The sequence below is a fragment of the Apus apus genome, chromosome 2 (assembly GCF_020740795.1).
Source record: "Apus apus isolate bApuApu2 chromosome 2, bApuApu2.pri.cur, whole genome shotgun sequence".
NCBI lineage: Eukaryota > Metazoa > Chordata > Aves > Apodiformes > Apodidae > Apus > Apus apus.
The window spans coordinates 90,494,966-90,519,559 of NC_067283.1; positions in this window are offsets into that span (position 1 = coordinate 90,494,966).

The following is a 24,594-nucleotide window of genomic DNA, read 5'->3' on the forward strand; positions in this document are numbered from 1 at the left end:
CCCAGACTTATTCTTTAGAAGCTTGTTTGCAGTTACTATAAAAATTATATGTGTTGGCGCCAGTTCTTCTGCTCTTGTTTATGAACACTCATAGCAGTTCTGATGCAATTGCTGGTTTGCATATAACTGGTGAAATGGCACAAATTTTTCATGCAGACTAATAGATAAACTATGAGAAGAAAAAGTTGAGACCAAAGCAGAAAGAAGGTAAACGTTTGCAAATCACACCCAGGAGAGCATTTTTGCAAAGAGCTCTAATCACTGCAAGGAGTTCTGCTGAGTCCAGTTGAACTCCCAGCAGGGTCTCAAGGTAACCATGTGCCCAAGGCACTGCTGGACAGAAGTGCTGATCAATAAATCATCATTAAAAACAACTAAAATTACATGACAAACCTGCAGGAAAATCACAACTTAAAAAGAAGAATAGTTACAGGAAAAATGCTTATTTTTTCAGTGTTAAATTATTCAGAAGTTATTGAAAGATGCAGGTGTTCTCTTTACATTAAGAAACAAAAGCAGAAGCAGCCATTTCAACAGAGGATAGAAATACATTTGCCTCAGTACTGTTAATGTTGAACTTTCTACCAAAGCATCTCAAATACGTGAAAAAATTACTTGGTGTTGTACAAGATATATATAAGAAAGATTCAGAATTTTGCTGATATGATGTTTGTCCACTAAATGTGGGAAGCCAACCACTGTTCTCCAAACCACAACATGAAAACAAGAAAAAAATCTGCTCTCACTAACAAGTGACTGGGGACCTTCTGCTTTAAAACATTATCAAAATATCACATTAGCCAAATATCTGTAAGTATTCATGTCTTCTCTTAGCTTTAAGTAGATGAAAGATAATTGGAATTAACTCGGCTCATGGTGAAAAGCAGGTGGGTTAAATCACATTACTTGGTCAGGCTGAACAGCAGATTCTGTTATCACCAGAAATTTTGTGAGTGATATGCACAACTAACCAAGCCATAGGACTGCCACATTGCTTATTGTGTAGCTTGGGCTCCCACCAAGCTTTACAGATGAGACATCCTCTGCTCATTTCATGTGACAGCCTGATCTGTCTAAAGCAAGAAATCCAGAATCAGGTGTATCCCAGTGCAGAGTGGCTTGAGCCTGGCTTATGCTCGTCATAGAAGATGTTCTGATTACAGGGATACTGGGTTAAAGAGCAACAGGGGCATAGAGGGAGGGGAAAGAGAGCAGAGGAGAAGGAGAGGTTCTGCAGTATTAGCTCTGCCACTTGTGGTTTGCTGTGAAAGAAGGGTCTATACTATCCTCAATGCTTGGAAGAAAGTCTCAATGCCTAATTCCAGGAGAAAGGCCATGGCTATGAACACCTAACGGAGAAAACTGTAAAGAATTCTTTGAGGAATAGGGCTTAACCCACAGCCTTCCTATCACTGTTTCCTTCCTTGGGATCTCTAGCTTCTTGTTTGGCATGCTGGTTTTGGCAAATCCCATTCCCAGACGCTTTAGTCTCACTGTGTTTTCTACAAAGAACCCGCTTCTGCCTAATTCACAGCTGTGAGCTTCACTAGGGAAAACTGCCTGGAAGCTAAATGCTGCAGCACTTAACATCCAAGGGCCTTTGTGAATCAAGCCAGAATGTATCATATTTGAATAGAAAATCAGAAGATACACTCCCTTTGTACACATCAAATACCAATCAGATTTCTAAACTAAAAATGCATGACCTATTCCTTTTGGAAGAAACAGCTGGTCCTGAAATACTCCTTTTGCTGTGCACTCAAGTAAGTGGCCTAACCCATTATCTTTAAACACCAGGTTTGCAGGAGGAGGGGGTTGTTTCTTTAATTCTGTGATTTATCAATGTACTCGTTTACAAAATAGATACTACATTTCAACTTCAAAGATTACATCAAAAACAGAACAAGACACTTACTAATAATCCTAGCACTAAACAATAAATGCTCTCCTCTCCTCTCCTCTCCTCTCCTCTCCTCTCCTCTCCTCTCCTCTCCTCTCCTCTCCTCTCCTCTCCTCTCCTCTCCTCTCCTCTCCTCTCCTCTCCTCTCCTCTCCTCTCCTCTCCTCTCCTCTCTCTCTTCTTCACCTTTTTCCTCTTTTTTTTTTTTTTTTTGGTCACTGAAACACGGAAAAATTCCATGAAAAATTCCTTCTGAGGTATTTATTTATGATAATTATACTTGGAGTATTTCTCGCCTTTTTCAGTTCCTTCATAGCTGATGTTTCTCTGCAGAAGCTCACACCTGGTTCTCTACAGTGGCATCAGTTTCATGTGGGAGGTTAACAGGAGGCAGCTCTTCCTGTCGCAGTACAGCACAGGAGATGGTGTACAAGGAAGAGGAAAATAGGTGTATGACACCAAACTACTAGACCTGTGAAATGTAGCAGTAAGATTTCAGAACAATACATATTTATTTTTATTTGGGGGGGGAGGGTGTCAAAGAAAAGCCCTCCTCTCATTCTTTTTTGCAGGTGCTGAAGTTTCTGATAAAATACGCCATTTAAGGTTTGTTACGTCTGCTTCAGTTTCTTTGAAAGAAAATTGGATGTTCAACTCAAACTGTTTTAACAGCAATTGTTCAACCAAGCCCAGTTCCAAGTGATTAACAGCCCTTACATTGTAGCAACAAAGACTTGTATGTTTAGAAAAAGATTATATTTACTCACTTAGAATAAACACTGAAATATTTATAGCAAGACATAAAATAATCAGTAGGTATTTCTTGTAAACAAAAATTTAACCCTCTAGAAAAAAAGTAATTTCCTTTCCTATTTAAATTAATAAAAATAATTGATAGAAGTATTAAATATTGTGATAACAAAGTATGCATTATGTGGGGAGTAGTTTTGCCAATTCTCAAAGTAAAAGATCAGAAAGTATAAAAAGTGCTTTATGTATTAGAAACTATGAGCTTTTCTCAATAGGAAAAATCAGAATGCTTTTTTCTCCATTGACATTTCAATTCAGTAAGACCAAACATGCCATGAAACCCCATGGTCTACTGGTTTATTTATGGAACTAAGGATACTCTTCCCACCTTTGCCATAAATAGTATTTTGAACTAGAATTTTTCAGTCATTTTTAGTTATAAGATAGAACTTCACCTTTTTCTTTCAACAGAGGTCAAGTTTAGAGACTTCTATCTTATTTCATAACAAATTAACATTAGAGTCAGGCCTAGAAGAGATATCCCCACTGCCTAAGACCATACTTAATACATTCTTTCTTTCTATATAAAAGACAGGCTATTATGTTTGCCACAGGTAAAAATACATTGAATTCAAGTTGTCTGCAGCCTTGGGCATGTAGGTAAATGAATACTATTAGCTCAATTTTATGGTTTTGAAATATAAGGCTCTTGACAAAATAAAGACCAGGTTCCTTGGTTACACTGAATAAACCTTGTTACATGAACAGATAGGTTGTTTTTAGTAGGATTTAATGGTAAATCATTACTCATTGTCAATAAAAGGGTAATGAGTACTGCAACTGTCATAATTTCACTTCCCACAGAAGGGACTAAGCGTAAAACTGAGTTATCCATTTTGATATTTCACCTCACATACTGCCCAGTTCTAGGCATACCAAACGATTTTCCAAAAAGTGGCCCATTAGTCAAAAAGTGATGCCATTCCTTGCACAAATTTAAAATTTCATGCATAAAAAGGAAGATCTCTATTACTGCTTTGTGAGTTGATATAGGGTATGTGACACTGCTTTTTCTCTTCCTACCAAGTCTATTTTCACACAGAATGACCCCTAAGACTGATCATTATGAACTTCCATACCTGTAAAATGGGATCAAATCCATTGAATTTAAACACATTTTGAAAACACACAGTATTTTAGAAATATTTTCATCCTTTGAATATTAAGTCAGCTTGTACATATTTACACTCTCTTCCATTTTTTTACTAGAAATCATTGCAAGCTGAACTAAAAAAATAGAAAGAGATCATAAGGTACATTACTATAATGATCCTCAGCCTTTTGCTATGGAGAGGCTGCAGGGACTAAAGTAATGAATGAGCTGGACTACTGGAAGCATGTTGCCACTTTCATGACATCAAATGTTGTGAATCTGATCTTAAAATTAAAAAAAAAAAGAAAAAGAAAAAGAAAAAAGAAATAGTATAAAGATAAAAAGTCATTGTCTCCAAGACAGAAAGACTTAAAAAGCCTCCAAGAATCATGTTAGGTAATTTCTTGGTATTATTTTACTTTATTTCCCTGCCCTCTTCTCTGCATGAGATAGTCCTGCCTGCTTTTGGGATTTACTTGTGCCTAAAGGACCTGCTGTAACATGGCGCTTTTCCCCACCTCTGTAGCTCAGTTCCAAGGCAGTGCAGTCTCCAGGGGCCATACCCAGAAAACACACAAATCAGGATGCTAATGAACCCTGGGGTGCTGCTCTTCCTCCTCCTTTCACTGACTCTTTGAGAGCACTTCCAGTCACCAAGCAGAAGAAAAGCAGACTGCCCTGCCTGCTTCCTAAGCAGCCTCAATAACTGCTTCTGTCCAGAAGACAGACATCTGGAAAGTGAAGGGGTTTTCCTCCAACAAGCCTGATATTCATCAAAAGGATAGCATATTTTTCATGGTAGACATTTAATGCAGGATGAGCCAGAATATCAAGAGAAATCCCAACCTTGGAACAACTGAAGTAGGTAACAGACCTTAGGTACAAATGTAGACGTGTACAGGTTTCCGAAATTCTCGGTTTCAGAGAACTCAGATTTAGGTGAGTAATTTTTAGAAAAGGGACCTATCTATGAAACCTGGATTCAGGTTCAAAGCTGAGTGTTGGAAGGCCAAAAACTGAAGACAGGTATGTGGCTTGGGTTTCTGTAGACTGAAAAGGTTCTCCTTCAGCCAGCAGCCACGTGAAAGATGGTCTGTCCCACATCGTCAAATAAGAGAACTCCAGAGCTGGGGAGTGATGTAATGAACTTACAATCAGGGAGGCTTACAGAAAAGACATGGCCAGTACAGGAAAGAAGAAAAAGAGGGAAAATTGCCACCTGATCCGGCCAGAGATCAAAGAATTCCAGCAAATGGTGGAAAGTGTTGTGCTTTTGCACTTGTTAACTGATTGCACAAGAGCAAAGACAAAGGAGAAAAGCTTAGTCTAGGCATCTGCTTCTCTGTGAACTGTGACAAAGACATGAAGAGGCATTTACTTGTTATCATCAGCCCAGGGAGAGCTGTTCTGAGAATGGAAATGCTAATCATCAATCTCCCTGTGCATGCAATGTCTCTGTTTAATAGCTGATAGAGCGTCTCCAAAGGGGCTTTTTTTTGCTCTTTGTTTAAAATGACATATAATGGACCTGGACTTATCAGTGTCTCTAAATGCATTTTCTGTGCTTTATCCTTACTAAGGGATTTAGTCTGTTCTAATGAATACGTGCAGAATTGATTTTGAGCTTGGTATAATTTAATCCATCAATTTAACATTAAATTAATATGCGAAGGGGGTCTCTTTGTGGATGAAAAACAGAAGGGGAACATTCTTATTAATTTAAAATGGACTTGAGAAATGGAAAGAGGCTGCTGCTATTAGTATCTGCCACTGGGTTTAGCCACTGGTTAGTGAGTTACCTTGTGTGAATACTGCAGCTGCTAAAGCCACAGCCACCAAGAGATGCCTAGCACCAAGCTTGGAGCTCGGGAGGCTGTCATCACCTCTGAGGGTTTCAATCTGCTGAGTGACCTCTTTCCAGGAACACTGATGGATGAAGGCACCTCACCATCCTCCTACCAGAAATGTTTTTCTGTAGACTGACACTCCCCAAACAGTTCTTCACATGACAGAGGAGTCCAAATGAAAGCTGTGTCCCAAGCACCATGTAATATTTGGGTCTGCCATCAGATTTCAGGGCTGACTGCCTGTTCTGAGTTGGACGAGTTCTGAGTAGGAAAAAATACCTAGAATGGGACATTATTCAACTTCATCAAACGGCACAGTTTTATGTGCTGCCTTTAACTCACCAATAATTTTCTAAAAGGACTTGCAAAGATGGCACTTACCAACAACTAAGCTTTCAAAATTATGGCTATAATTTTGAACAAGGAGACACAAAAAGGGTAACAGTAGCTGAAGCAAATTTATCCAGAGCAGCATACTCTTAAAAATCTGTATCAAAGGCTCATTTAATCCCTGTTTTATTTTCCTTGGGATAAGGTTAGGCTAACAGGGCTATTATCTGAGCAATCTTTATTCCTATTTTTAAGCATCAGCACAATACTAGGAATGCTGGAAGGCTGGGAGGAAACTGCCTTCCAGCTGCAGAGAATGACCCAGGGGGTTCCTTACTTTTGCCTTGTACAACTCCTGGAAGCCACATGCTCCAGACTTGCTAAATCTGTGGGTATTTTTAAAGTTTTTTGTTAAAATTCTCAAGGATTATGGCTAGAGAAGCAAGTTTTTCACCATTGTTACTTCAGATATCATCTGACCCTCTCTCCTAAGACTACTGCTTCCCAAGAGTGGGAAGGTGGCAATAAAAATGTGCTCAGTCTGATTTAGGTGACCCAGAAATGCTCCAGAGAAATGTGGCAAGGGGAATCAGTGGTTTAGAATGGTTTTCATATGAGTGGAGACAAAAATAACTGAGGAATCTTCAGCTTGGACAACAGACTATATAACAAAATGTAGCAGGGAAGAATTATTGTTTAATCATATCTAGAGAACCTGGTGACATCCTAGTGAAGTTATGCAGCAAAGTTTAAAGCAAAGGAAAGCATTTTTCGTAACACACAATTACATTTTTTAATGCATCCTGTAGGGGGTTTTAGAAGACAGAACTTGAATTCAGAAACATACCAGAAAGATGAGTGAGCTGATTTGGAAAATGAATATTTTAGTGACAGAGTTGACTGCCCAGGTAGAAATGGTGCTGTAGAAGCATTTAGATTACTGTTACTCTTTGTACTGTAAGACAACTTTCCTTGTATCAAATCATCAGGGCTTTTTTTCCTTAGCTGGCATCTGCTGCTTTGCAGCAGAAATATGAACACTTGATAAAGAAGAAATGCAGAGCACAGGGTGGGAATGCACAGATAAGTAATATGACACCCTAGCTGGAAACAATGGATGGTCTTTACCTCTCTCCTAATAATACCTGGATGATTTCTTGTACCAGTATTATCAGGCTAACATATTAAGCTGTGAAAAGACTGATCTACATTACATGCAAATCAGAAGGATCCTTTCTCTTGAAATGATTTAATGTCATTTAATCATTTTATCTATTCAGGTACACATCAGTCCAGAAGCCTGTCCATCAGAGAGTGCCAGTTCGAGCAAATATTGGAAAGCTGACTACAGTGGAATAGATATTGCCTCACCAAATAGAAAGTATGCATAAAAAAAATGTGAACAGCAAAAAATATTTAATAGTCTTTGAGTCTGTTAGCCTTAGCAACATACTAAAGCTGTGATGGGTCTTCATCACAGTTTGGTATGTAGCTCATCAGGTGAAATACCATCTGCCCAAAGGTTATTGTGTGACATACAAAATGAGGATAAGAAAAAGAAAGGGGATGCAAAAGAAAGATTTTTTCCCTGCCTACAGCTCCTCTATACAACCCTTAACACTTCGGCAAGACACTTGTCATCAGGACCAATCCTCCTTGGAAAGGGCAGATCCTTTGTCGGAGCCTTGTACCCCTGGAGAAGGGGCCTGTGCCACCAGTCCTGAGCAGAGGTATGCAGACCAGTCTTCCTTCCCTCCCTCTCCACCATGGCTGGTACAGATCATCAGCTCAGGACTGCAACTCCAGCACTAGTGGAGATGAAACAAGTGTCTGATGCCAGCATGCACTCATTTTTGTGCTTTTTCTTTTGAATTTCCCCTACATCATTTTTCAGCACATATGCTTAAATGTGGTAAAAAGGGAAAAGGTTCACCTGCCTTGCAGAATCAATTACAATAAATGTCTCTGGAAGAATATTGTAGCTTGTTAAGAGGCCTTGTACAGTTGTAAATATGTTAACTGATCTAGTGGAAGGTGTCCCTGCCCATGCAAGGAGGTTGGAACTAAATGGTCTTTAAGGTCCTTTCCAACCTAAACCATTCTATGATTCTGTGATAACCAGCTCCTTGCAAAAAAGCTCATTACACCTCATCACCTAATATGTGCTTATGTCATTATAAAATTAATGATGTAACTACTCAAGTGCTGCAAGCAATAGCACTGTAACTGCACTCAGTTTGGCCCATGACTTGCCATCATTATAGCAGCTCAGGTCAGTTTTGGGCTTCATCTTCAGCAGAGGCAGCAGGGTCTTGCCCACAGGCTTGTGAGGCCTGGTGAGAGTCATGCCCCATCCAGTCTCTGCACTGCACTCTTGTGTGACACCAATTTTCCTTACCTGTTTGGGAGCAAATCCAAAAACAAACCAGCAGCAGAGATGTGCTGCAGCTGTGGTACTGGAGAAGGAAATGCTACTACATTTCTTCTGCCAGTGGCAGAGATGGGAGGAAGCAGAAAGACAACTTTTTTTCATCTTTGTGGCACCAATATCCTCTTCTGCTGCCCAAAGGTCTGTGGAGCCCGTAGGTCAGAGGAAGATTTGTGCTCTAGAGAAGAGAAAGAGGCCTGGTTCAGTCACAGGAGACAACCAAGGGCTCTGCTTGGTACATGGAGCAAAATGTCATCCTGTCCAGGCTTGCAACAATCAAAGCTGTCTGTGTTGCTGAAGGCCTTGAGCTACCTCTCATAATGGTCCAGCCCATCAAATCCTATCAGTTAGTTTCTCTGAGAGTCTTTGGTGGAGGACTTTGACAAAAGTTTTTTGGAAATATTAACTCCTTGTCCCTCAGGACAGCCCTAACAGCACAGGTTTTGCTCCTTCAAAGAACACCAAATGCAGAAGAATTTGCTTTTCTTTGCAAAGGATGTGCCTTTCATATTGCACTGCATTCATCCATGTGCTTCCCAATTCTATCCGTTTTTATTATGCTCTTTCTGAATGTTGATTCTTTGATAAGCTGCCTGCTGTGGATGAATTTGATATTTTTTTTTTCAAATAGTAGTGTTTTAATTTGTTTGTATTTTATTATTAACTTATTGTTAATTAATTCTAGTTAATGTTATGCCTCAATATATTTTGGCCTGCATTATTTTGATCACCAGAGTTGAGGTTCCATTCAATTTGATTATTTGAATGAGTTCCAGTTTTTGAAAGATACCAGTTTAGTACAAGTAGCCCCCTTATTTTACTGTTTTTTCACTGTCATTTAGGGTGGGAACATTTTGTTAATAGATGATGTAACTATACCCTGCTTTTCTAATAGGCTGCCTATGATATGATATAAAAATTTCTATTAAAGAGATAAACATTTATTATAAGAATGTTACCTTTTTGCTTGTTTTTAATTTTTCATTTTTATGTAACTCTTCCTTTCAAAATTAAAAACTACCATAGTAGATATTTTGGGCTTTTTTCAATGTGAGAGGAGAGCTGAACTTAAAACACCGTGTCACAGCATTGCAATGTGGTTCTTCAGCAGTAAACTTTTGGACTAGGCTGTGGTCAAGAGCTGCTTGTTTTTGTGTGTGGTTTGAAGGTCTCCCACTGGACTTCAGTGGATCTTCATACATGTTGTGATAAAAGCTGTGTGGCCAAGAGACCAAGCTGCATTATGCTGGCCTGAAACTTCAACCTTCAGCCAGAATGAGAAGCAGAGAGTGCATCTGCCCTCCAAAGTGCAACTGCTTTTTCTCTGCAGCCCAGGAGGACCCTTCACAGACAATTTCTCCGTACACTGGCAGGTAAGAGATTTCATCTGTTCCCCTGGTGACCCTTTCAATGGACAGCGGTGTGGGGCGGAGTTCGGTCATATCCTTCCCTGTACCTGCTGTGGTCCTGGGAAATGCAGCTGGAAAGCCAGTGACAGTCATCTCAGGGATGGAGGCTGAGAAGCAGAAAAGAGGTGCATGGGCCACATTCTCAAGTGTCTGTTTTGGCTGAAATGGGCCAGCAAAATGGAAGTTATCAAGGAGTAACATGTTCTGTGGCAGAAGGGGCGACCTGATGGATGAGCAGATCACAGAAGCCTGGTTTTCATGGGAAATGCAACTAAAATCCGCAAAGGCTGTCCTGGGTCATCAAAGGTACTGCTGTACCTTTAATGTGGTCTTAAGTATTAGTTACAAATCTAGGATGACTCAGACTTTTTCCTACCCGGGAGTGAGAAAAACCTCAACTGTATGTTTGTCCTAATAACATACCTGGCTAACAATGCTGTTATTTCTATTTATACCTATTACTTTTCCATAAAAGTAATTTTTCAACCATCTTCTTCTTGTGACTCAGAGGTGAATGAATGCTACTTTCACAGATAAAGCTGTGGAGATAAATTTTATTTAGGCATTTTTCAAAGGATGACAGCATGCCATGGGGATCACAGACATGATGAAGTTTAGAGAACAACTGGAAATATTCCTGTTTGAACTGCAAAGGCATGAAGTAGCTGAGATGTTTTTTTCAGGCTTCCTGCCTGAGCACAGTGGGAGAGGAACACAGACACTTTCCTGTATTTGAGGGACGAGATTGTGCTTTAAACCAGGTAACTAAAGAAACAAAACCATAACATGGAATTGCTAAAACTCTGTTAAATACTTGAAGCATTATTTATGAAAAACAGATATTTGTTTTCAGAATGCTAAGAGTTACTCTGTTGAAGATTGTACTGTGGAGCTGTAAGTTACAGCACAGCTTTACTGCAAGCCATAGCAGAGCTCCGTCAGTGGCTGGGATGCTGAAACTATCGAGGGTCATATCACCTATGGTGTGAGACCACTATGTCAAAAACATAGCTGAGAGCAATCACTGTGGCTAGAAAAAACAGCTGGTGTGGTACTGCTATTCATGTAGGCAGTACATGACTTCTTATATCCCAACAGTAACTGTTATCCCAAGATTATACTCAACCTTTCAAAGGAACAAGACAACATAGCTGTAGATTTGGTACAGTGTAAATCACTGACTGCTTTCATTGCAGATCTACCATGCAGATGTTTGTAGATGTCTAACCTGCTAATAATGTGGCATGCTATGAAGAAAACCAATTGACAGGAAGGACATGGAGCTCTTGAAGCAAATCCAGAGGAGGGCCATGAAGACCATTAGAGCTGGAGCACCTCTCCTGTGAAGCCCAGCTGAAAGAGTTGGGATTGTTTGGCCTGGAGAAGAGAAGGCCTTCCAGTATCTGAAGGGGACTACAGAAAATTTAAAGAGGGACAATTTTCTCAGGCATGTACTGAGAGGATGAGGGGTAATGGATTAAAACTTGAAGAGCAGAGATTTAGAGTAGACACTAGGAGGAAATTCTTCACTATGAAGGTGGTGAGACAATGGAAGAGGTTGCCCAGAGAAGATGCGGATACCTCCTCCCTGGAAGAGCTCAAGGCCAGGTTGGATGGGGCACTGAGCAACTTGATGTGGTGAGAGGTGTCCCTGCCAATGCAGGGGAGTTGGGTCTGGATGATCTTTAATGTCCTTTCCAACCCAAACCATTCAATGATTCAATGAGTTACGTATTTTTGTAGGCTGAGTGTCCAGGTAGTGACCATGCAGTTACTAGCCAAGACATGGGACAATGACATGAACATATAACTACACAATACTTTATAAGCCTTACAAATGCCTGCACAGTGAACAGGAATGCACACATGCAAGCAGTAGCTCTGACAGAAGCCTGTAAGATGTAAATTTTCTCAAAGTGCCATGGTAGGCTTTGATATTCTAACCAGAGAGGTCACGACCATTAAACACCTGCCTTCTTTACAAAGACATCATCTCCTTCTCCCACCACAGTGGCATCAAATAAAGATTCACGTGTATAAAGAACTGTGGTAAAAACCTCCTTTGTAATTACCACCTGATGCCAGATGTGTTGTCAAGAAGCCACCAGTCTAAGATAGGCAACCAAATGTGATGATGATTTCAGCAGTTTTGACTTCATTAACAGCTGGAGCTCAGGAGCCTGGCTGAAGACTGGTCAATCTGGCAAGCCAACCAGAAACATTACTGACTTGTTTGGTACAGCTGCAAGGCTGGTGGCTTCCAAAGACACTGGACTCTGCAATATGGTGCCCATAGGCAAGAGCTAGTACTGCTAGATGGGTGCTCAGGAAGTGGTATCATATCCTTCCTTACTGAGTGATAAAGTAGGAAAGGATGATTGAGAAAAGTTCCTCACAGACTGGCTCTAAAGTTTCTCTTTCTTTGGTTTAAAATATAGACACAAGTGGCACGTGTACCAGCAAAACAAATCTAGAGTGCAAATCATTCATTTGGAGGGGATGAGCAAGACTTGCTTGGGGCCATAGTTTGAGTGGTGTGCAGAAGGTTTTTTGGGGTGTGGAAAAAGAAGTATATGGCATGTTACCAAGTGCTGAGAAGAGTAATGGTTCAGGGAAGGAAGCTTGAATGAAAACTTATTTATAGCCCCAAATTGTTAGATTAACTAAAGATACTAGGTGTTTTATTGTCCTTGTTTTATTAAGCTTTTAAGATACACTTAGGTTTCAAAATATTTTCTACAGCCAGGAAGGCTAGAAACAACCACCTTTTCTTCCCCTTTCCCAGAACGGAAGATTTCTTATATATTTGCAGCCTCCATAAGGAGAATCTTTAAAATTAAAGGCATAATGGAATCTAAAGGAAAATCACAAGTTTTCAATGCTGACCTTTGATCTACGACCACCAAGATCTACATAGACTTCCTCTTCAACCTTTCAACAAATAATTTAGCCACACAGGATGAAAGGCTGCCACAAAACTGACAGGTCACTGAGACAAACCCCCACTCTGTAGACAACTACACAAGATACCCTTATTAACACTTATTTTGGACTCTGTTTTAAATATGTTTTGCCCTCCACAACTCCTATTAGAAGGGCTGTTCCAGAACCTTGCTTCTCTGGTACTTAGAAACCTTTTTTTAATTTCCAGTGTAATTTTATTCATGACTGGTTTATATTAATTCATTCTTTCACTAACATTATCTTTTTCTTAAATAGCTCATTTCCTTCTGTGGCATCCAGCCACCTGCTGAATTTATACACTACAGTCTTAGCTCCTCTTACCTTTCATTTTTCTAAGCTAAACAAGGCAACTTCTGTTATATTTCCTCTTGTACTCTAGGCTGTCTGCTCACTTAGCCATCTATCTTGACCTTTTTTGCACCTATTCCTATTTTAATTTTTTTTAAATTTTTTTTTTTTTTCAATTAGTGGCCAGAAATGTGTATAGTAATTTGTGGAGTGTTTCACCAGGGCCTTATATAAAGCACTTGCATTTCATTCTGTATTGAAAAAAAATTATGTCATGGTCATATTCATGATCAGTGTAACTTATTGAAGCAACAGATGCACAGATTCTTTTAGATTGTCAGTGATAAATTCACTGTCTGCAAAGCACGTGCAGATTGATTAGTACAGCCAGGTTACACATGCATGGAACTAAAACAACTCTACAGTTTCCCAGGGATGCACTTGGGATAGCCCAGTGTTCAAACCCTACCCAAAGGTGTCCCTATGGGGAGAAGAGGCTCAGCCCTTTGACTGGTCCCGAAGTGAGGGGAATGGAGTCGTCCCTGCGATGGCATCTTCCCTGACATCTGCCCCCTCTCAGACTGTTTCATAGTATTTTACTTTACAGGTGGAGCTTCAGTGACTCTGGTCATACAGACCTTTATCATGATTGCTGCAATATTCTCTCGTTTCACGTTTAAAAGTACAGACTAGAAAAAATTCAGAGTGCAAACTCAGTGAAGGGCGGTCACACCTTGGGAGACAGGTAGCTTTTGGGATGGAGGTGTGTTTTAGTATTATAATGAGATTATAATGAACAGAGTTTACTCTGAGGACAACATTCCATCAAAAGTTGACAGACTGTTGGCTCAGGGCTTCAGATGGGAAGCTTATCTATTTTATTATATATTGTGTACCTTCAAATCCCATTGTTATCACTGTGGCTACAGTGTCTCCACTGTACTCTGCTCTCCATGTCATTTATCTTAGGGTTAGCACAACAAGCTCCCTTAGAGTTGCCAATGACTAGGGTTGCTTGGGAAACTTCCATGGTACAAGCTCTTTGCATCTTAGCTGCATTTCACCCTGGAAGTTTTGTCAATGCTGTCCCTAAAATGTGAATAGAAGTTTAATTTCTAAGTTACCTCCAGTGAATACTTCACAGTCACACTCTCACTGCAACCATACTTCAACACTCTAAGGGACTCTGAAGAAAGACTCTCTAGCAGGCAGTAGGAGCATACCTTCACTTGAGTATCCTCCTTTTTTAAATTCTTGAGATGGATAAACACAACTATGTTGGGGGATAAGAGGTATGTAACAGTGGGAAGCCTCTGCAGACTGACTCCGGAGATAACAAGGTCCTGGAAGTCTGGAGGAGGTTGTATGACCATGTCAACTTGTGGCTCCCTGCCAAGCACCACCCACACATAAAGAGAACAGTAGGTTCTTCAAGCACAAAGGCATCCATGATCTGCTCACTGACAGCTGTAATGAGCATATACAGCCACTGCTTGTAGTGACAGGACAAAGGGCAACAGTTTTCAACCAAAAGAGTGTAGATTTAGATTGGACAAAAGAAAGAAATTTTCCGTGATGAAGCTGGTGAGACACTGGAACAGGTTGCCCAGAGAGGTCGTAGAAACCCAGTCATTGGAAGTGTTCAAAGTCAGGTTTAAAAGGGCTTTGAGCAACCTGTAGGTGTAGTCCATGTCTCTCTGACCTGTGCTGGTAGCTGACCAAGCAATGCACTCCTAGGTATGGCTGAGGAACTGGATGGTGACCAGCAGCAGCTCAGCTCACTGCTCATCTCAGAAATGCCAGAGAGGGGCACTGAAAGCAGCAGAAGGTTTTGATCCATTCACTGCTCAAAATACAGAGGCAAAGTCTGCCATGTCTTGTACAGGTGATATGACCAAGTCTTCTCATGTCTCTTGCCTTTTCTCCTTCAAGCAAAACTAACCTTTAAGTAGTTGCATAGCTGGAGCCTTTCAGTCATTTTTATCTAACTTTCTTTACTTTAGCCCTTTTACTATCTAAATATATGCATATATGTGTGTGTATATACACACATAAAACCTTTCTTCATTATGTCTTCTTAGCTTTTGTCCAAATAATCCTTTTAGAAGATGATTTGCTAAAGAGTGGCTCTTTCTTGGACAACCTCATATACAATCACTAGGTTGGCAGCCCTGCTAGCTTTAGCTTTTTGTTAATGGTTTTACAGTGTGTGATACTTTCCTTGTTACACCAGAAAAGTAATTCCTTTTTACACCAGAATTCCAACACGGTACCTGCCTCTTGTAAACATTTCTCATTTAGAAACTTGTTTTAAATTCCTTTTCAAAACCCTCTTCATTTTTTTTTTACTGAAATTCTGGGGCTTGTTCACTCAAATATATTATGCTTATTATTACACTGCGGCCTCTTTTTGTCCTGTGCTTTCTCTGAGTGACTTCACCAAGAACCAGTCTTCCCTTCGAGTCCAAAATTCAGTACACATCAAGCCACTGTGCACAATTCAGTTTACAGAGTGAATTCATCCATTATTTCCTGGCTGCCTACATAATTGTAACTGCCAGCCAGTAGCTCTGTTTTCTTCTAGAGATGGAACTTATATGGTAAAATAACATGTTTGTAAAAATTGTGTTTTTTCTTCACATAGTTCATCTCCAGGCTTACTATTATTGTTAATATGATTATTTTCCTACTAAAAGTTCCTTAAGTTCTGAGACTAAAGGCTGTTATTCACTGAAGAAACATACCGTCCATCAGTAGCTCCAGGGCAATTTTTCACCAGGGGCAGTTGTCTGGAACATACTTTTTTCCTCTCTCTCTTCAGATTTTTTGTTTTATTTTGGCAATTACATGAAACATTACTTCATCCCTTATTATTCTCTTGCCATTCCTAATAAGCTGTGTTTTAATTTAAAACAGCAATTTACAATTCAATTAATACATAACAACACAATCCATTGTAATCACAATGCGATAAATTTGTGTTTTAAGTAATTTTTAATGCTCATAGCAGCTGGATCTGTGAAGTGTGGAAATAGCTACCATTTTTCAGCATGTGCAATACTGCCTGCATGGAGCACCACCTTTTAATTATATCACCACTGAAGCCCAATCTATGGAAAATGGGCAACTGTAATTGCAAAGGAAGAAAATCTTTGCTTATGATACACAGTTAATACAGAAAACGTAAAAGTAATGCCAAGATATAATTAGTAAAGCTGATATAAGGGTGAATCCCTGATATAAGCCCTATGTAAAGAGATGCTTGAGACTGATATCTTTCAAAAAGTAAAGGGGTATGATTAACTCACCTCAGCCAACGAAGAATTATAGGATTATTACATCTGACCCGAAAATTATCTTTTAGAAGTATTAAACAATGTATTATTACTTGCTGGTGGATGTTTTTTCATTTGCTTTTGTGACAATTGTGTAGTTTTCAAATGTCTGCATTTCTATATTATGCAGATAAAAAACTCCCAAAGGACTAAGTCTTCAAAAGTTGATAGTTCCTTTGACTTCAGTGAAACAACATAAATTCTGATTAAATTACTGCTTATATTTGCCTGTAGTTTAGATGTCAAATATGAACCATCATATGCCAGCTGGAAAAAGTATATAAACCCTCTTCCAAGTTCCACTCCAAAAAAGGAGTGTGACTCCTCCAAATAGACCTGCTCTTCTCCTCCTACCAAGGCCATTTGGACTTTCTGTGAACACAACCTCTGGCTACTATAGAGATTAATCAGGAAAAGAGACTTTTTACTCCTATGTCAATGTTTTCACTCTTTAAATCAAGAGTAATCCTATTGTATTGAAAGGAATTGTGGTGCTGTAAATGTAAAATAGTAAGGTCTCACTACATTTTTTGTTCTTCTATTTATTAGATCATTCATACAGGTGTTTTCTGTAATCCAGAGTTACTTCTGAAGGAACTTCAGTACATTAGCTTTTCTTTCATTTCCCACCCCAACATTGTGCCCTATGTCATTTTGCTCCTGGTCACTTGGAGAGTATTCATCAGAATTAATAATTCTACTAATGAAACCTGCAATATAAGTGCTTGAGGCTTACAGTTTTTCAAAATGGGAATTAAGTTGCTTTCACCAACCTGCCATGTGATTTAGATTTTTTAATTTATGATTATTATTGGAATTTAAAAGTTGTGGAAAAATGGTCCCAGAATTATAAGATATCATTTATGCAAAAAAATGTACTGGAATATATATTCCCTCTTAAGTTACTGGAAAACCAAGATCTTTCTTCATTAATAGACTGCTATGATTTTCATATTTCTGAAGGTCAATAGGAGAAGGAAATAGGTAATATTAAAAAGTAGAAAATGCGTATTATATCTTGTAGGCAGAAGAGAAAATACTGAAAATTGTCAGATGGGAAAGTATATCTAAAAATTGGTTATCCTCAAAAGAAACATTTTCACATAGTTCCATTTCCACACTAAGCTTGTATGAATGTATATAAAATACATTTATTTTATGCCTTTATAAGCCTTTATAAGAAGCATCATTATAATACTCATTGCTGAAAAGTATGCTGTGCATGAAATATAAGGCTTTTGTTATTGGAAACCTCTGTTGTATCATAGAAATCAGTCTGAGTGTAGAAATTGGATTTAATTGGAACAGAATCAGGACCAGCACCCCAAAAATGTTAATTTCTTACTAATCTTTATTCAAATGAAAAGATACTGTGTCTGGCAATTGCACCACAGAGAAAAAAATGCTGTTTTTTATGTTATTACAGGGTTTTCAATTCTTACATTTGTCATTGATATATGTGGCATGAAAGTAAAAAATGCATACATAACATAAAGGCTGAGTAAATATACATTAAGGAGAACTAACCCATCGAGTGATTTTACCCTTATCTGCATTTGCAGGTTGGTTAGATCCATCAATGTATGCACTGCCAAACTCTGTAATTCCATTATAGTGCTAAGGAGGAAGAAGGTGGGAGTCTTTGAGGTGACGCCATGTATTGTATAGTAAAATCCAGCAAAGTTTCATTTTCAAATATCTGGTGGAGAAGGGGCAAAGTATATCCAGTAATTTTAAGGACATTTTCCAAATGTTTATTTAGATAAAAGATAGATAACAGTAAAACTATAAAACCTGCAGCCAGATAACTAGGTTTTATTAATGACCTGCCATATACCGTGGCCGGATAATTAAAGTTCTCCCTCCCTCCTAACCCCTTCCTCCCAGAAAAGGAGAGAGTGGACAAATTTATTTGATAATTTGATAACCGGGGGACACTGGTTGAAAACTATTGATATAATCAGGGTCTATTCCATTTGCTCACGACAGACACTCCTATCTGCTAATTTCACCTGTGAATAGTTAATTATGCCCTGGGTGCATATGGTCGAGCCATTAATAAAATTTGTCTGTCATAGGTTTCTGGATTTTTCCTTTTTTGTCATCCTCATGTGCATTTTATCTACAGGAATCTTTCACCCATTTTTTTTTTTTTTTCTCAAAACATTGCACAAGACAGATGTTAGTGGTATGGGTACTTCAGCAGGGCTACGTTATAGATGGCATGCAGCATGGATCAGGATTGCTCTTTTAGCCTGTAAAAGACTGGGCCTGTGTACATAATGAAGTTGCTGAACCATGAATGATAATGGAGTTCTTAACCATTTCACATTTTCAAGCTATGCTTAGGGAATTTGCTTCCAACTAAACAAATGCAAGGGAAAATGCTTATTTTTTTTTTTTCTTTCCAGGCTCATGAGGATTTTACATATAAAGGATGGCTGCTTTTACTTTGTTTCCTTTAAATCTGGCTGCTGTCCCTTTTCTAAGACATTTCTTGGGGTGAGTGCAGGTATCAAACCCCAGCTTTTCTCCCTCCAGTCATCTGAATTTAATAAAGAGCATATTGTATGCCAAGGCAATTTGTTTTAATCTCTGAAAGGCCTCTCAGGATTCAGAAAGCCTCTAAAATTCACATAAAATTTCCCTAATTCTGTCATTTCCTTCAGTTGGGAGAATTTTCATTCAGTCTTCCCTACCTTACAAAGAAATTGCTCTGCTCATCAAAAATCATTTGTTTATTCATAATACCGCAGGCTAGAATATGCTGCTTTGTCTAAAGTATCTGGAAAAAAAAATATCTAAAGAATAGTGATAAAACTATGACAAAGTAATTATTCTCTACCTTTGCTTCCTTCTTTTTCTCCAAATACAGACTGTTTTGTTCGTAATCCAAATGTAGTCTTTAAAGATGCTGAAGACCATTCTCTCATTTGAGGTAACACTTCTTGCAGATGAATCCTTCTGGTTTCCTTGTCCAGCAGTCTGTGTGATCCCACTTCTATGAACAGTCTGATACAGAAGATGAAAGGACAAGTCAAGTATTTGCCATCCACCATTCCAGTTACTTCTGTGGACCTTATCTGGGTACTTCTGCTATTGCTGCTGTTGTTTTGGGGCAGGTTTCTGTGGGTTTCTTGTGTTATGGCATTAGCACCCTTAAGAGATGGTCCTCTGCAGTGTTCTTCAGCACGGAGTAGGAGACCACGATCTCTGCAATCCCTCTGTAGCTCATCTGTTTTATGCAGTGATTTTGTGGTTGTCCTCTGCTTACCAGGGATCATCTGGATGTTGAGTGATTTTTCAAGAGAGTATAGTCAAATTGACCCTGAAAATGCTGACAAAAGCTGTGATCTTCATTTGAGTTTCATAGAATTAAAAAATCATAGAATATCTTGGGTTGGAAGGGACTTCTAAAGGTCATCTAATCCAACCCCCCCATAATAAGCAGGGACATCTCATAGTAGAACAGATTGCTCAGAGCCCCATCAAGCCTGACCTTAAAGTTTTACAGCTGCTCTTCAGCCCACCCCCATGACATCACCAAAATGCAGAAAAGGGGACAGGGGATGCTTCAAAGTCACCCAGAGTTATAAAGATTAATCTCTGCTACTTGTTTCCCAGTCACGCTCCTTTGAAGTACCAGATATTTTTATATATATATATTTTTTATTATTATTTTTTTTTTTACCTTTTTTACTCTCAAGCTGTTAAAAACCTGTGAGTGGTAATTTCTTAATACTTCATAGCCTGACAAAACTGGATTTAGTTACTTTAACTTATTTCAAAAGCATCTTCCCTACCTCAATTACTCAGTTACAAAGGTCTCTTGCAAACACTGGAAATGTGTTTGCAAGGTTTGGAGTATTTCTTTAAGGGAAAGTCATAAGTCCGAAGTTAATACCAACTCCCCTAATAATACACGTGCAAGGAACCTAAGAGGCTTTCCTGCTTAATTGGACTGTTTCACTTCAGTAAGTTCATAATATGAGCAGGAAGAACAGAGAGGACAGTGCATATGAAACATCTAGAATGACAGCTTGAATACTCAAGACTTAGACACTAGTGGGTGAATATAATGAATTCATCCAACCTTAATGAAAGGCCAAAAAATATTCCAGAAAGAATATTAATTCACTTGTATCTTAAGGACTGCACTGTGCAAAGCTTTCCTTTTATTCTTTGGACAAAGATGAAAAGTACACCTTTATAAGACACAAATAACTCTTCTGGGTTTTTTGCTTTGTTTTTTTGGTTGTCTTGATTTCTTTTTTGTTTGTTTGTTTGTTTTTGTGGGTGGGTTGTTGCTTTTAAAAAAATAGGTATTAGTGAGAAAAGGATTTTGTGGAAGAATTCTGGAAACATGTGCTCAGTACTTAGCTGTTACCAAAAGGCAAGTAGGATGGTAAAACTACTGGGACAGAAATAAAGAGCAAAATAGAAAGCATTATCATGTCATTATATAAAGCCCTGGTGTGCCCAGGGATATTTTGTGCTGTTCTGGTGCTCTCTATCACACAGACACACAACAACAACCTCAACAAAACCAAACAAAAAAAACCCCAAACCTAGAAAATGTGCAGAGAAGAGTGACAGGATCAGGATCTGAAGTAAGGAATGACTTCTAGACAAGAAGAGATTAAGCGGCCTTGTTCTCCAAATGGTTGGAAGCTGGATGAGGATACTGCAGGGAGCTACTACTCCATGCTTTCCTTTGATGCATTCTCTCTAGACATCTAGTAATGGTTAGAGACTTAATGCTGGGTGAACTCAGCCTTTGGTCTGAAACTCTATAGAAGTTCTCATGAGTAGAAAGGCTCTTTGCATAGCCTTCCTCACCTATGGGGAGAAATGTCTGTGCTCATGTACTGCCCTCAATGATGCTCAAAGTGTGGATGCTGTGAAAGGGGAATCCTCAGTCGGAATAACTGGAGAAACTTTCTGTGAAGGCTGAGTATTTGGTTGCTGTTGTTAATACAGTGACACGGGGCCTCCTTCTAGAATTAATTTTCATAATTTGTCAGTGCATCCTGCTCTGCATAGGGAAGTAGTATACCAAACTGCTAGCACTAGGGCTTGCCAAACTATTTACATTATATTGTGACTGGAAACCTCAGTTAGCTAACATGGGGCTCTTTCCTCCACCCTCTCCACTAGCTGAGTTTTGGATGTGCAGTTTGAAAGAGACCAAAGAAACGGAAAGTAATAGCTGGCACTCCTCTGGAGAGCAGAGCTGCCATTAGTCAGCTGTGGAGAAGGCAGATGCTGCCTGTTAAATGGCTCCAGCAATATGAAAGCATTATCAAACCACAAGAAAATGTGATCTTTCTTTAGCCACATGAGGTCCCGAGCAGCCCTGAAACAGTGGTATCTGTCATGGGAAAAAGCTGAAATACACTTGTGCCAGCAAAAGCCAGCAGTGAACTTGACTGGCTGCCGGATGCCATGACAGAGAAAGTCTGGTTAGAGAGCTGTGAGCCATGGGTGGTCTTGAAATTAAAAGGAATAGCATAGAAGTGATCAAATACACAGCACTGACTGAGAAGTTTTAGTCTAGGAAAGCCAGATACCAGGCCAGAGGAATGTCATATACGAAGGGACAAAGAGATGAAGCTAAGGTTCTAAAGCCAAAAGGGTCTAGGTGTTGTAGAGCTGACTCTCAGAGGCATAGCATCTCAGCCTAACCATCTCTGTCTTGCTCTGTTAACTGGTTCATGAAGCCAGCCTACTGTCCATATGGCACAGTGCCATGTTTGAAAATAGAGCATATGCCTGCATGACACCCTGGGAGGTCTCCCTTCAGGCAGCCAGAACTTCCTTTCCAGGAGGCTGCCAGCTTTCCAGATGAGTCCTCCCTCTGGCTGATGTCAAGTGACATGAAAAACTTGTAGGACACCATCTTCAGAGCCATTTTTTGCGACAGAGTGCCCCCCATAATGGGTGAAGATGGAGGATGTAGTGTCAGTGAGCACCTTCTTCACTGAGTCTCCTTAGTAAGCCTCTCAGTCTGGGTCAGGGCATTTATGCAAAGCAGGCTGTGAAGCAGAGCTGTGGGACACGACACTGAGCGCAGTAGAGAGAAGGCGTGAGCATGCTCAGAGTCAGTAAATGTCCCCAAATCCATGCTAGCATCCTCATCCCTGCAGAGCTCATCCCCATCCTCACACACCTTTGACTTCTTTCTCCTTCAGAAAAGTGCTATGGTCTCTCTGAGATCCCTGTGCATAGCCATGGCAGGATGCCATACTTTCACATCCTTGCTCTGCACAGAGTGAGGTAGAAAAAGGCAGTAAGATTGGCACATTGCTCTGAATGGTTTGTCCTTAGCAGAGATGTATTCTCACAAAGAACATGGTAATACATTTTAAATGTAACAAATGTTCTCTCTCACCAAGATGGATCAGCTCCTGAATAAAAAGTTAGGCTGAAAAAAAGAAAAAAAGAAAAAAAAAATTTATACTAAAGGACTGAGGAATCATGCTTTAGCAAATAAAAATGAAAAAACCCCCCACCAAAATCCACCTCTTTCACACAAAACATTTGAAGCCTGCATATAAACAAGTCAAATTGTGAAACAAAACTTCCTCGTACCTTTACATGCACAGGTACAGTTATCATTGATTTTTATGAGATACAATTAATAAAACAAGTGATATTTCTGTTGAACAACGAACTGCTTTCATGGAATGTAGACAGCCATGTTTGAACTAAAGCAAAGCCTAACAATTAGATCGTAGATATAATTGTCCTAGGAAGAGTCAAAGAGGGAGTTTTTCCTATGAGCTGTTGTTAGGAGATTGGGATCTTCCCTTTCTCTACAAGATGCATTAACCTCTGCTGCAACTCGTGCAAGTACAATTCTTCTTTTGATCCATCAGCAGAATATGCAGCAAGCAGGTCTATCTCGCTGCCAGGCCTAGTCACATTAATCCTGGCACTTGTCATTAGCCATTTACATGAAGTGTTATCCATCCTCTGTATGTTTTGCTAGACAACAGAGGGTCAGAATACATATTTATCACTCAGGATGAGCAAATTATTACTCTGTTGAGCACTCCTGTAGTTGAACTGAACCCCAGGAGCCACATGCCTGATTTGATTGCAACGTGGGTAGACACACCGTGGATATGTTGTTGAACAAATGAGACTGGTTTCTTGAGACAAACCATGTTTCTGAAAATATTTCTAATATTGTTTTTAAGTTTCTCTTAGTACTAAGGAAAAGTGATGTTTGAAACTTTGGGATTCAAAAGAATAACTCTCCAGGCAGAGTGCACAAAAAATGCCCATCTAGAATAATCCTGGTACCACTGGCAGCACTGGGATGAAATTCCTACACTTACTGTCCTATTTTTTGTTATTTCTGTAATCTAATAATTTTCTAAAATATTACATTTTCCACCACTAAATCCAAATAATTTGATCACATTTTGAAGCCAACTTAACATTGTTTTTAGCTCAATTACAAAAAAAACAACAACAACCACAAACAAACAAACAAACAAATAAAAAGAGGAAGTCTAGATTTTATGCATAGGCATCACAGCTGCAAAGATTGGTAAAATTTTGACATGGCCTTTTGCCTATTTGAAAGAAGAGGATATTTAGAAGTGTTTACAGACAAAATCCTTCCCTTTGTAAATACAGGAGGCCATTTATTATCATTCAAAGGGGGAAAAGTGTAGAAACTTTGTAGAAATGTGAAATATTATCAAATAGCTGGGGATCCAACTATGTTCTGTAGCAAAGTTCTCCATGCCTGTGATATTTTAGATCAGAAGCTTTGGCTTCTAACAGTTTAATATAGGTTTGTTGGGGTTTTTTTTTAAGGTTTTATTAACTTGCACATTTCATAGGTTTGATTATTAGGCTATTTAATCTGCTTTCTGTTGCCACCACTCCTTCAAGGGACCAGCTATCAGCTATGGTTATATGGTGCTTCAGCAACAACCAGTGCATGACGTGCACTGGAGCAGGGTCACTGAGAACCCCCCCCCCCAAGTCACATGTATCTTCCAAAACCTTAGTAAAGCAAATTCCAGGTCATTTTGTTTCAGGATTCTTTTGCTTGATCTTTGGTGGGCTTTGTAGGATGGAAAACACTTACCAAGTGAAGAAATTTAAGTTCATGTTGGCATAAGGGTGTAGTGCAGCTGACCAAAGGAAGCAGACTGGTTCTGTGTCAGAGATG